The sequence below is a fragment of the Anolis carolinensis genome, chromosome 1 (assembly GCF_035594765.1).
Source record: "Anolis carolinensis isolate JA03-04 chromosome 1, rAnoCar3.1.pri, whole genome shotgun sequence".
In the NCBI taxonomy this organism is placed as follows: domain Eukaryota; kingdom Metazoa; phylum Chordata; class Lepidosauria; order Squamata; family Dactyloidae; genus Anolis; species Anolis carolinensis.
The window spans coordinates 337,090,088-337,103,723 of record NC_085841.1 but is presented as its reverse complement, the minus strand read 5'-3'; the positions used below and the strand labels follow the sequence as shown (position 1 = coordinate 337,103,723).

Sequence of the window (13,636 nt, the reverse complement as noted above, 5' to 3'; positions counted from 1 at the left end):
ACACTCTTTCTATCACGCTTCAACTCTGTTTGGGTGCTGTCTGTTTTGATTGTAAATGAGAGGGGGGGGGCTCTTTCAAGCAGAATTATCAAATAGAGAGCCAATATGGTATAGTGGTTTGAGCATTGGACTATGATTCTGGAGACCAGGATTTGAACCAATGACCAATGAAAGCCATCTTGGGCAGGTCACACTCCCTCCCCCAAATTTTTTTGTCCCCCTCCCAATAATATGTTCACCTTACAGCCTTCTCAGATGGGGTACTTTTTGGTGGCATGCGCCAGTTCCTCTATAGTTTTATGCAGAGCCTGCCAGTTCCCATTCCACAATGTAGAACTACTTCCAATGGGGCTCCATTGTAAAACTATAGAGGATGCCCCGAAAACTACCCAGTCTCATGAGGTAACATAGGAGTCAACGGAGGGAAGCTGGGTAGCAGAAGCTTTCCCCATGAGATGAGATAGGGGGGGAAAGCCGGGCAATGCAGGGCAATGGATTCCCCCCCCCCCCCCCCAGGCACTGCCAGATTCACCACAATATGGGTGGCCAATCTGATGAGGGTCTTAGAGTCACCATAAATTGGAAATGATTTGAAGTAACACAACAAAAGCAGCAACAATCAAATTAACAAAGCAAAGGTGAACATCCATCCCCATAGCAGAAAATGTTTTCTTTTTGAAACATATGAAAACATTTCACTTAAAAGATTTTGCATAAACAATAGAAAGTCTAAGGGAGGAGAAAAACAAAAGGAAAATGGTTCCAAATTAGAATGATTCAGAAAGAGGGAGAATGTGAAAAAACCAAACAATAAAAATTAACATAAAACCAACTAGGAATTAGTGAGTATGGGTTTGTGACATCTACTAACTCATAACACTCCTAATAAAACCTAATAAATTTACCATACATATAAGCTGTACCCAAACTCTGTAGGAGTATAGCTGCAAACCAGCAATTCATGTAAAGCAGAATTAGGCTAAAATATAGGGTAAGGACTGCATTAGTCCCTCAAGAGAACTGCATCTCTCCAGTGCATCTGCTCCTGCCAAATAAATAAAATACATAAATAATAAAGCCCCCGATAATTTAGAGTGCACTTGGAGTGTTTGGATGCATTCTGGATCAAAATTAGTATTTTGTTGTTGTTGAAGGAATGCATTTTTGACTCATGGGGGCCCTGGAGGTCACAAAAAACATCATGGGGGGGGAAAATGCATGTAGCACATGCGCCACACTTTGCACACCCTTGATATAAGAACAAAATTCTAACACTTTTAGGATAGACAAATTGAGGTTTGTGTTTGCGCCCTTATCACTATCCTCCTGTGGACATTGAGAAGCCTCTTCCATCCTATACAAAAGAGTCAGGCAATTGTGGAGGACCAAGAAAATCATTCCCACTAGAGTTTTCTGAACTGCAAGAGTATCCATTGTGTGTGTGTGTGTGTGTGGGGGGGGGGAATTATTTTCAGTGGGAGTTCTGGGTGGCGCTGGACCTATGCAAAAAATCTTTGCTGTCCACCACCAGCTAATGGGCCACATAGTCTGCATCCTTGCTGCAGAGATTGTCCATGTGATCCAGTACTCTAGAAAATTGTGGTTACTGGTTACAATTTAAAAATGTTCATTCTTGCTCCTGGTTTCAGTCTGATGGCTTAACTATGAAGCCATGTATCAGATTATAACAGTGGTGAAATTCAGGTTAATCTAATCTTTTATATCTCTGATCATTCTGTACCAAGAAAAAGAAGGATTAACAAAGAAGTTGCAGCTCAGCATTTAAACTCCCATAATGTCGGTGGCCTATCATCGTATCGCACTCAGGCCTACCATTCAAAAATTGCCTTCTTGGGACAGGAGTGCACAGATTTCAGACTTATAGGCTCATCTTTTCCTTCTCATTCTTTGCCTTTTCTCTAGAAACTCAAGATCTATCAACTGGAGCCTGAAGCAATGCATAGAACAACCAAATTTCATGCCTGAAGATTTATTCTGAATAACAGAAAGCTTGCCGTCTTTCTATGCCTAAATCCATTTCTATTACTACAAGCTATTTTTGTGTCAGCATCCCAATTTAAACTAGTAGTGGGAAGTAATTTTACTGCTGTTGTTGTTAAGTAATTAGGAGACAGAAATCTTTGCCAGCTTACTGCAAAACATGAAGAAATTTCTCAATAGATTCTGATCAACCTTTCCCCCACCTTTGCCCTCAGACATGCAGAACGAGTTGTGCAGTTTTATGATATCTGTGGTCAAATATCATACCCAGCATCTCCATGTATGTTACAAATATTTATTGTTCAAGCAAATATTAATAAACTGAGCAAAGTCAAACTTCTGACATTTATATGTTTGTGCAGATGGTGTTCTTGCCACATATTTTCATAAACACATCTAAGGCAAGGGGCCAGATATTGCTGTTATCCTGTATACATTTATCTCCCATGAACAATTGATAGTCTCAGAATATAGGCAATGGCTTTTAAATAAGTCCATAATTAATCTGTCAAAGTTTTAGCCTAAACTTATAGGGGCTATCTATGGAGCTGAACCTTATTTCTGAAATAGTTTTAGCACGTGGATAGCCTCTTTAAAGCTTAAATCCAAAGTGGATTCAGAATTCCATTGATTTAGCAGTTTCAGTAAACCAATGAATTTAGGTATTATTCGAATCATAGCAATTCCCCAAAATATTATTTTAGCAAGGATAGGAATACATTGATTTAGTCCAACCCCTGCCAAGAAGCAGGAAAATTACATTCAAAGCACCCCTGACACATGGCCATCCAGCTTCTTGTCACATGAGAGGCTTGTTGCATGTCCCATTTTCTTGGGAAGTTAGGTTGCTGGGTATATGTCACAGGGCTTTTCCTGTAACAGTGCCACAACTGTGGAACTCCCTGCCCAGGGAGGTTAAGCTGACCATATCTTTTCAAAGTTACCAATGGGCAGCCAAAGTGTGCTTTTTAAAATATTTAATATTTGAACTTATATTTTTCACTGTTTTAAAACCGGATTCTAGGATTGCTTTTAGGAATTTTAACATTATATCCATGTGTTTTCCTTTATTTATTTTATTTATTTTTGTGGGCTAGGAGAAAAAATACGAATACTTTACATAAATGATAAACATGCTTTCCAGTTACAATTTGGAATATATAATAGTATCCTGGAGCAACATTCTAGCTAATGTATGACTTTCTGAGTAGCTATATAAGGGTACATCCTAACTGTAGAATTAATGCAGTTTGGCACCACTTTAACTGTCATGGCTCAGCACTATGGAATCTTGGGAGCTGTAGTTTTACAAGGTCTTTAGCCTTTTTCTCTAAGTACTGGTGTACTGCTGCCTCTCCAAACTACAAATCCCAGGATTCCATAGAATTAAGCAATTGGAGGTAAAGTATATGTACCCTATGATTGCATGTGAAGACTCTTAGAATGGCTTCTGCAACGCCCAAAGAGAAATAGAAGTTCAGATTTCTCTGAGCAGTTAGTGGTGAGAAAATATATTCAATTTATCAGCTAAAATCTGCTGCATGTATTTGGAATTCCCACATTTCTTTTTAATGATGACTACAAAATTACTGTTTGGTTACAATGCCAATTTGATATTTCATTTAATATGAATAACTTGCCATTGTATAAAATTAGCACTAAACTTGCAAGTTGGCAAAAGACTCTATAACTTTGAGTTATTATGATGAGCACTCCAGAACGTGTTCATTTTGCATCAGATTCACTTCCAGAGCACATTAACTACAATCATGCATTTATCTCATTGCCATTTTGGCCAAAAATGAAGGCTGTAATTTTATTACAGCATGCACAAACCTCCTTCACGAGGCTATCAAAATCAGCATCCTGTCCGGTTCTATGGAGATTGCTGAATATTGCTGAGGAAGTCTGATGTCCTCTTAATTGAACTCCTATTAGACTGACTTTTGTAATGGGAGGCTTTTCACCCTGGCCACAAATTATATCCCAGGCAGAATAGCATCACCTCATTACTCTGATCATTTGGTGCACTTATTGAAAAGAGAACTCTGACTTAGTCTTGCTAACTGATGTAACTCCAGTTTGGAGAGTTGTGTGAAAGAACCACCCTGTCATGCTTTCATTATTAAGGTGCAAAGGGGAGTAATCTCGCCTCCTACATTTTTTTCTCATTAAAAGTATTTTAGGAACTATACAGGATGACAAAGTTCTCATTTTATAACAAGCCCTTCTGTAATATTTTAATGGATACTTCCTGTTCCATATTTTCCAGGATAGAGGACAGCACTACTATAGCAAATGGTATAGCTTGTAAGTTTACTGTTTAAGTTATTTTATTGAAATATTTATATCCTTCCCTTTATTGCTCAATCTCAAGTCAGTGTGCAATTAAACCAATCTAACATACTTTAGACTAAAAAAGTCTAAAGACATATTAAACAATTAACAAACTAAAAGGATTGAAATAATTTAAAATAAAGCAAAACCGTGTGCATAAGATGTTTTTTATAAAACCAATCAGACCCCCAAAACATCCATGAACAACGATTATTTAACTGGTGCCTAAACAGCCACAACGTTGGTGCCAAACAGGCCTTCAATAGGAGAGGTAGAGTTAATGTGTAACAGCAGAGAAGGCTTCATTCCATCTTCTTGCGAACTAATTTGGTGATGCTTTATTAGTATTGATGAGTTTGTAATTTGAGTTCTTGCTCTTAAGCCAGTTGATGGATATGCTTCTATGAATAAAATTGAGTCTCAAGCTACTTTTCCTTCACTTAGACTGCTTTGGAATCTTAAACTATTACAACCATGACATCCATAGCTATGCATTCATTTTAATTTGTTGTATTGCAATTAGCATGTTAATGTTATGTGATTTCATCCTTGCAAGTGAGGATGAATGATTTTCAGTTGGAGAAACCTAATATTTCTGCACAGTTCTCAGGCTGAATTCACATATCTCAAAGTGTTTTGAAATACTATTCTACAATAGTTCTGCCTTGATACATATCCTTCATTCTACCTCTTCACACAGTGATGGTCTGCAAATTCTTCTTCTACATGGCCCAATTCCAATGCATAGTATGAACCAGAGTAAGCCCACTGAGTCATTTGAGCTGTTTCTGCGACAGTTGTTTACATGGCTGGGAAGTGCAGTTGCTCCTTTGTGTGGTGCACATCTTGCCTCCTCCATGTCGCTGCCACCACCGCCACTCCTTGCTGGCTATTAAGCTCCATGATAGCTCCTGATAGCTCCTGGGCACCTCTGCTGAACCCAGAATGACTTTCTGTCTTTTGGGGGAATTGGGATGTGTGTGTGTGGGCAGGGGTGGAATCCTGCCCCATCCACAGCTATGCTGAATCCAATTTCAGCACGACTGGGTTGTGGGGCCACTCCCCACCTACAAGATGGCTGACAGCACCACTGTATAGCCATAATTCAGCTTCAACCCAGCATTTTTCATACCAGTTGGAGCTGCATTCTGTGTCTGCGTAGAACCATCCTCAAAGTGCGGTGGAAAATTATTTGGAGATTTTTAAACAGGTGTTGCATGGCTATTTGCCAGGAGTGCTTTTATCGTGTATTTTTTGCAGAGGACTGGACTGAGTGGCCTTTGAAGCTTTCTCCAATTCTAGATTCCATGATTATCTGATTCTATGTCATGTATCATAAAGTTGCCTGGAGGTGCAAGTGCCTCTGTTAGCACTTGAATAAGAACAGGTGTCGGTGAGTGAGGTGTCTGTCTGCAACCTTCAAGAAGTCTGATGACCCAGTAGGCATTTCTTAGTCATGCTGCACTCCCCATCTCCAGTCAGAAAACTCATGCTATTAACCCCTTGTCTTTTTTTTATTAAGGTTCTCTATAGGATTTTGTATAAGCAGGCCCTGCAGCATTGTTTTCTTGGAATGAAAATCATGTCCCCTCCTACAGGTTGTCTTCCAGACTTTACTTAATTGAGCAATTTCTTTAGCAATTTTCTTCTGCACTTCTAAAAAGGAGAATAACAATGATTTGTAAATTAAATACTAAATTAAACATTTTACTTTATGACTTCAAGCAGCATAGTGTCACCCAGAAAGCTACAAACGCAACATATCATGCCAGATAGAGAAGAGCTTTGTTTTGATTGCAGATATATTTGAAATATTCTCTGGCCTGCCAAATGCTCTGCAGACATTTGCTCAACAGTGTTAATATGGCAATTAGTTCAAATTACACCAATTCTGTAAGAAACTCCGCATCTCAAAGCTGAAGTAAAGAGGGGATTGTAACTCCCAGAATCTTTTAGAGAGTCACTGTAATGCTTAGAAAGGTATTCTGGGAACCATGGTGCCAGAAAGGTATGTTTCCAAGCTCTGCTCAGAATTAAACAGTTTTTAATATATATCACCTTTTGCTAACCCTTTTTTGGATTATACCTCCTCTTTCCTTATTCATGATTTTTCAAATATTGTATGTGTTTTTACAATAAACTGCTTAAACTCTGGATTCTTGTGTGGTGCTGTGGTCACAGGGGTTTCCAGGCCTGGGGTGCAACAGAACCTATTCTTCTTTCCTATTGAGGCCTCTCTCTACCTCATGTTTATTTCTTCCACTGCCCCATTACTTTGTTTACTTACACTGAGGCAAGTACAGAAGATTCCAGCCATAATGCCATGTTAAAAATTGGTTTCTATTTGATAAGTTTATTATATTCTTTAGGTATAGCCAGTTATTTAATTATACTGCTATTCTCTATGTAGAGTAGAAATTCCAGAGGTACATATGAGGACAAATGAGGTACAAAATGACATAAGAAGTGGAATTTGGCTGTGCAATATACTAAGCAAGCTGGAAGTGCTTAACTTTTAGGACAGTTCTTTTAGGTGACATTAAGCAGTTCATGAAGAAAATCTCAACCAAACCTGTCAAAAAGCAGAGTGATGACAATCCAACAGACATTCTAAAACAATTGGGCTGAACATAATCAGACAAGCCCACTCCTCAGTAAAATTCATATAAAATCTAATACCATAAGAGTTTTAATAGCATCATATGCCCAGTGCCAGTTTAGCACATTCTTGATCGGATTAAAGTGTAGAGCAAGTCAGAAAGCATATATAATTTCCTAATAGCTGTGCCAACTGTGAGACAGAAAATGGTCTTATATGTGCCACAGGGTCAATGGAAATTAGGGTTAGGGAGGAGATTTCCAGTAAAGGAAGGCACAGGATGAAATTATGAACATCTTGGAGATATTTAAATCCTAAAGCAGGAATAGCTTTAAAGTGAGTCAGATGGAAGTCAGTGAAGAATATGCATTGATGTTCAGTGAATGCAGAGAATTTGTAACAGTCTACAGAACAGCTCAGGAGACTGGAAACTGTCTGTTAGATTCCAGTAATATGTCACAGGTTAACCACAAAAAATCTAACCTCTTGTCAGAAATGGCAAGACAAATGATTGGTTGGCAGATATGTTTCAGCAGAATAAGTAACTTCACTCTTGTAGCTCATTTGCAAGTGAGAGGAATCACTATTACAACTAATCAGCAGAAGACTGCAGCATTGGTCCTTCCATGATCCTTGGCTCAGGTGGCACATTGTGAGAATCAGCACATAACCTTCAGCTATCATAAGGTTCTCCCACACAGGCCCAAAATGCGGGACCCATCTCGGGTTTCCATGAGGCATGGAAATTAATCTGGAATAAACTGGGATTTTCCAATTTCATTAAACACCTGGAAAGTTATGGTGTGGACCCTGTGGGGACTGACTCCCAGGATCGCTTTCATGCTCCCAGGAGTCAATCCCCACAGCGATCTTGGTGTTTTGGGCTTCTGGAGCCCAAAGGAGTGGAATGGCACTCCTACCCTTTCCTCCCAGCTTCCAATGTATGCCCCCCAACCTCTCTTATTAATAAATTTAACACAACAAAAGCTTATGACGGAGGGTCTGGAGCATTCAGCCAGGCCCCTCAGGTACATTTTTGGGGAAAATGGGAGGCTGGGAGTTGGCCAGAGTTTGACCCAGGAGGCCATGTAGCCATCCCCTAGGAGAAGCCTGTTGTTTGCGGAAGGTATAGAGCCTCAATTCTGGGAAGAACTGGGATAAAATATCACAGTTCCTCCTGGGATTCAGGCATGTCTGGAAGCACCCTTAGCTACTGGTTCATGGGGATGCATACCATCACTGTTCCACCATCTGTCAAGACCCAGGCTACGGAGCACCAATAACCATGCGCAGAGGCCAGATTCTATCTAATATCTTTATTAAAGGAATATATAAAGTCAATAAAAACAAGTGATGAATAAAGTTCAGAAGTAGACCTTTCAGGAAAGGTCAAATATAGTCCGGAAAAACAATGTCCAATATGAGATATTAAAGTCCAAAGTTATAATCCAATAACCGAAACACACACTTTGCCAAGCAAAGTGTGGGGAAATGACAAGGTCCTTTAGTCCAATGGAGCTTGACGACAAGGCTGGAAAACAAACTAGATTCTTGGCAACCAAGACTTGATACGAGGCAACAAGAAACAAGAAGCGAGAACAAGGTCCGTGGCGAGGTCCGAGGAACAAGGCAGGCTTGGAACAAGAACAAGGTCCTGGAAACAAGGAACTGGAGTTGCGTAGTCCACACACGATCTTACTCCCGAAGCTGACGAATTGACTCCGCAAGGATCCCCTTGCGAAAAACAGCTATATAGGATCTTGTTTTCCCGCCAAGGAACACTTTCCCTGGGGAACAAGAAGTGAAACCCAAACTGTGTCCAGATGCATGACTCCTTAAGATTTCCCAAGGGAAACAGGCTTAATCATCTAATTGTCTGGCAGCGATTCTGGCGCTTCGGCGCTTCGCCTCCCTAGCGCCTCTATCTCGATTATAATTATCCCGGCGAGAGAACGGGGGAGAATTCTGCCCAAGGCTTGTTTGGCTGACTTCTTGAGGGCAAACATCCTGCAGGTGCAGGGGCTCCGATTCTGGCTGAATCGGTGGGAAACCAAAGTTTTCCTCTTCGTCTGCCACCATAGTACTAGGAACGGGACTACATGGCCCATGAGACATCACACCATCCCCTATTCTGTCGCCAGGTATGGTTTCCATTCCTGCAGCTTTCTTTTTATCCCTATTCCACCCTCTACAGTCACCTAAGTGTGGGAATCATGCCTCCTCTGCTGATAAAACGATGAGGCAAGCATACATCAGAGATATGCATAGCTCTCAGTGTTAAATAATTCTATTGACATTCTCTGAATTTTCACTCAGCTTTTCTTCCAGTGCCAGGCTTTGAAAATGGATTGCCCAAGGGAAACTGTCCTGGCATAATGTGTTTTATTGTGTATTTGTTGTCTTGTTTTCATGGCAATGTTTTTAATTGGTTTTAGTTTTATTGAACATTGAATTTTATTTTTAACATTTGCATGTGGTGAATCTTCATTTACTTTGTCTATTGTAAGTGCCAAATGGGGAAAAGGAAGTAAATCATCATCAGCAACAAGACAACAGCAAGTTCATATCAGAATGCAGGACATTGGTTTTCCAGACATTACAAAGTGAGTATTTCAACTCCTTGCATGAGATCCATTCTGCACGAACTTCCTAATGTCAAGAGTGTACTGCAACAATCATTTACTGGTTGAAAGGTGTGTGTGTGTGTGTGTGTGTGTGTAGGTGTGTTTTGTGTACACTCAGAGGTGGTTAGACAGTACTCCACACTTCTGCCATCTAGAAATGTCACCCCCTCCCCTCATCTTATCCATGAGTCATATCAAAATCCACTATTTTAGCCCCCAAAACTGCCTTGGATTTATACAGGAGGTCACCCTATCCACAAGTATATCATCTCTCTCTCAAATAACTAGTGACTCACTGGATGTTTGGTAGGGTGATGGTCCTTTTCTTCTCTGAACTGCAGTTGCAGTTTGATGGCCATCCCACCTTCTTTCCCTCCATCCAATAAATGTCCATGGTGGGCCTGATTCAGACTGCAAGTGGTAGTTTTAGCCCAATACCATCAAATCCAGTGTGTTGTGTAACACTATAACAGCACCATGATGCTTTATACATACACAAAAAGACAAACAGATATGATTATTTAAATGTGTATATACCTTTATATAGGGTGCTATCTTTCATTATCTACATTTCCAACTACCAGCTCTCTCTTCTTTAAACTTCTGGAATAGCTCATTTTTATGTCTATAAAGCTCCAATCTTTGGTAATATAATACTTTGCATTTATAGTATGCCATTTATCCTACACTGCCAAAGTTCCTTCCTTGGCTGGTGACAGTGATGTTTTAGTACTGCAATTGCATGAAAGTTGAATACAATGGGATTTCAAGGATAATAAGTGGGGGGAATACAACAACAGAGATGCCATCTTTCCAGTGTTTGCACATAACCAGAGGAAATCGTTCACTCTTATTATTGAAATCATAGTTGTTGCCATATTATTGTTATTATTGTTAACTGTATTATTTTGCTCAGAAACACTTTAGCCATGGGTTATTCATTTATTGCATTTATGGGGAACACTTTTGGAAGTGATAAGCATAGAATGTGTCCTAAGAGCAGTAGGTTTAAAAATGCATTGCACAAAGCAATCTATGCATATTTAGGCATATGTTTTTTGTTGTTTATTCCTTCAGTCGCTTTTGACTCTTTGTGATCTCATGGACCAGCTCATGCCAGAGTTCCTTGTCAGCCTTGCCAGCCCCAGTCCCAGACCCAGCCCCTTCAAGGTCAAGCCAGTCACTTCAAGGATACTGTTCCATCCATTTTGCCCTTGGTCGGCCTCTCTTCCTTTTTTCCTTCCATTTTCCCCAACATCATGATCTTCTCCAAGCTTTCTTGTCTTCTCATTATGTGGCTAAAGCACTTCATTTTTGTCTCTAAAATCCTTCCCTCCAGTGAGCAGTCAGGCATTATTTCCTGGAATATGGACTAGTTGGATCTTCTTGTGGTCCAAGGCACTCTCAGAATTTTCCTCCATCACCACAGTTCAAAAGCATCTATCTTCCTTTGCTCAGCCTTCCTTAAAGTCCAGCTCTTGCATCCATAGGTTACTATAGGGAATACCATTGCTTTAACTATGCAGACCTTTGTTGCCAGTATGGTGTCTCTATTCTTCACTATTTTATCGAGATTGGTCATTGCTCTCCTCCCCAAAAAATAAACATCTTCTGATTTCCTGGCTGCAGTTTGCATCTGCAGTAATCTTCGCACTTAGAAATACAAAGTCTGTCACTATCTCCATGTTTTCTCCCTGTATTTGCCAGTTTTCAATCAGTCTGAAATATTGTTTTAAAAAAAAAAAAAAAATTAACTGCAACCCAGCTTTTGCACTTTCTCCTTTCACCTTGGTTATAAGGGTCCTCAGCTCCTTCTCACTTTCAGCCATCAAAGTGGTATCATCTGCATATCTAAGGTTGCTAATGTTTCATCCAGGAATTTTAACTCCAGCCTTGACATAAATTAGTCCCACATTAATTCAATGGCTTTTATTTTCTGGAGGCATAATATACTCGCTTTGCTTCGATGATAGCGTGCTCATAGGACTCCATAAATGCCCTATAAACTGATCTCGAAGCTCTGTCATGAAGTTCTCGCCACACGCCCTCTAGCCGCCTCTTTTCCCACTTCATCGATCGGTTCCTACCAACCCAAAAAGTGATGATCAGGCCCCTTCAGCTGAGGCTTTCCAAAGCTATTTTGTTGACAAGATCTCACTACTACGCCAGGACCTCCCTGCCACAACTGATACAAGGAGAGAACTTGAGACTCCATGGCCACTTGCTGGGCCCACCCTCGACCGGTTCATCCCGCTGGACGCAGAGGCTGTCGATAGGCTCATAGCTGCAGCTAGACCGACCACTTGCTCCCTCGATCCGTGTCCCTCCTGGTTGGTAAAATCCTGCTTGGAGGGATTATGTGACCCTCTGTTGAAGATAATAAACAGCTCCCTTGAGCAAGGAGTCTTTCCAGAGGGTTTAAAAGAGGCGGTGGTCTCTCCCCTGCTGAAGAAACCAGATTTAGATCGTTCGGTTCCCTCCAGCTATCGCCCAGTTTCAAACCTCTCGTTCCTGGGCAAGGTGATTGAAAGGCCAGTAGCGGAGCAGTTGCAACAGTTCCTAGACAACACAGCCGGATTAGATCCCTTCCAGTCTGGCTTTCGTGCGGGGCATGGGACAGAGACTGTGCTGGTCTCCATCGCGGATCATCTTCGATGCCAGCTTGATCAGGGCGGGTCGGTGCTGCTTGTGTTATTGGACCTCACTGCAGCATTTGACACAGTAGATTATAATCTTTTGACCCACTGCCTTGCCATTGCTGGAGTCAGGGGGACAGCTTTAAATTGGCTGGCCTCCTTTCTTCACAACCGTGGACAGCGAGTGGAGAGCTGTCACGCTCAAGGCAGCGGAGCACCAAGAACCATACACGGAGGCCAATAAACTATCTAATATCTTTATTAAGGAAATATATAAGAGTAATAAAAACAAGTAGAAAATATAGTCCAGAAGCAGACCTATCAAATGAGGTCAAATATAGTCCAGAAATGTTTTGTCCAATAAATGATATTAGAGTTCAAAGATAAATCCAAACCGAAACACACACTATTGCGAAGCAATAGTGTGGGGAAACGTCCAGGGTCTTTCAGGGTCCAAGGTAAAATTCCACAACAAGGTACGAGGGCAAGACTTGATTCTTGAAGCAAGGTCCGTGGCTAGAAGCAAAGCGAGGCAATTCTTGAAGTACTTGAATGAGCAAGGCAAGGAAACTGGATTTGTGGACTTTGCGAAGTCCACACAAGGCTGGAACGCGATTTCACTCCTGAAGCTGCTCTGTTGACTCCGCACCGGACCAACCGTGCCAGGCACCTATATCTGGGTCTCGTTTTCCCGCCAAACAGGTGTCCAGCATTCTCTTTCCCTAGAGAACGGGAAACGAAACCCAGCTTTCTCCAGATGTGAGACTCCCTGGATTTTCCCAGGGGAAATATGGCTAATCAGTGTCTTGTTTGGCTGCAATTCTCAAGCTCCTGCGAACCCGCTCTTTCACTCCCCTGTCTGCAGCAAAAGACTGTATCCTAAGGAAGGGAGGTGAGAGCTGCTCAAGGTCTGTCTTAATTGGCTCTGGGGCGAGAACATCAGGCATCTGGAACATCAGGCATCTGGAAAGATTCCGGCTGTTGTTGATCCGGAGAAAACCCCATGTTTTCATCCTCATCTGCCACAGTGACACTAGGAGCGGGACTACAAGGCCCATGAGACATCACAAGAGGGGAGGCCTGGTCTCTGAGAGGTCCCCTCTACTTTGTGGGGTGCCTCAGGGGGCCATTCTCTCCCCTCTGTTGTTTAACATCTATATGCGACCACTTGCTCAGCTGGTCCGAGATTTCGGGCTCGAGTATTATCAATATGCTGACGACACTCAGCTTGTTTTAAAGATGGAAGGCCAACCGGATTCTGTACCTGACAATTTTCATCAGTGCCTCGAGGCCATTATTGGATGGTTGCGTTCCAGTAGGTTGAGGGTGAATCCAGCAAAGACAGAGATCCTATGGCTGGGCCGACCGGGGTAGTGGGGATATCCAGTTGCCAACCCTGGATGGCGAAGCGCTACGCCCGTCTTCACTAGTAAAGAGTC

At 41.5% G+C, this 13,636-nt stretch overlaps 1 protein-coding gene across 2 annotated transcripts in view; it reads left to right on the top strand.

The window, feature by feature from the left end:
* Positions 1-7,302, top strand: part of LOC103283054 (uncharacterized) — a 122,888-nt gene extending 115,586 nt beyond the window's left edge. For both annotated transcript variants that reach the window (XR_010002147.1, XR_010002149.1), the window contains one exon: positions 1,924-7,302. The gene's annotated coding sequence lies outside the window, so the exon portion shown is untranslated. The remainder of the gene's footprint in view (positions 1-1,923) is intronic.
* The last annotated feature ends 6,334 nt before the right edge of the window (positions 7,303-13,636 follow it).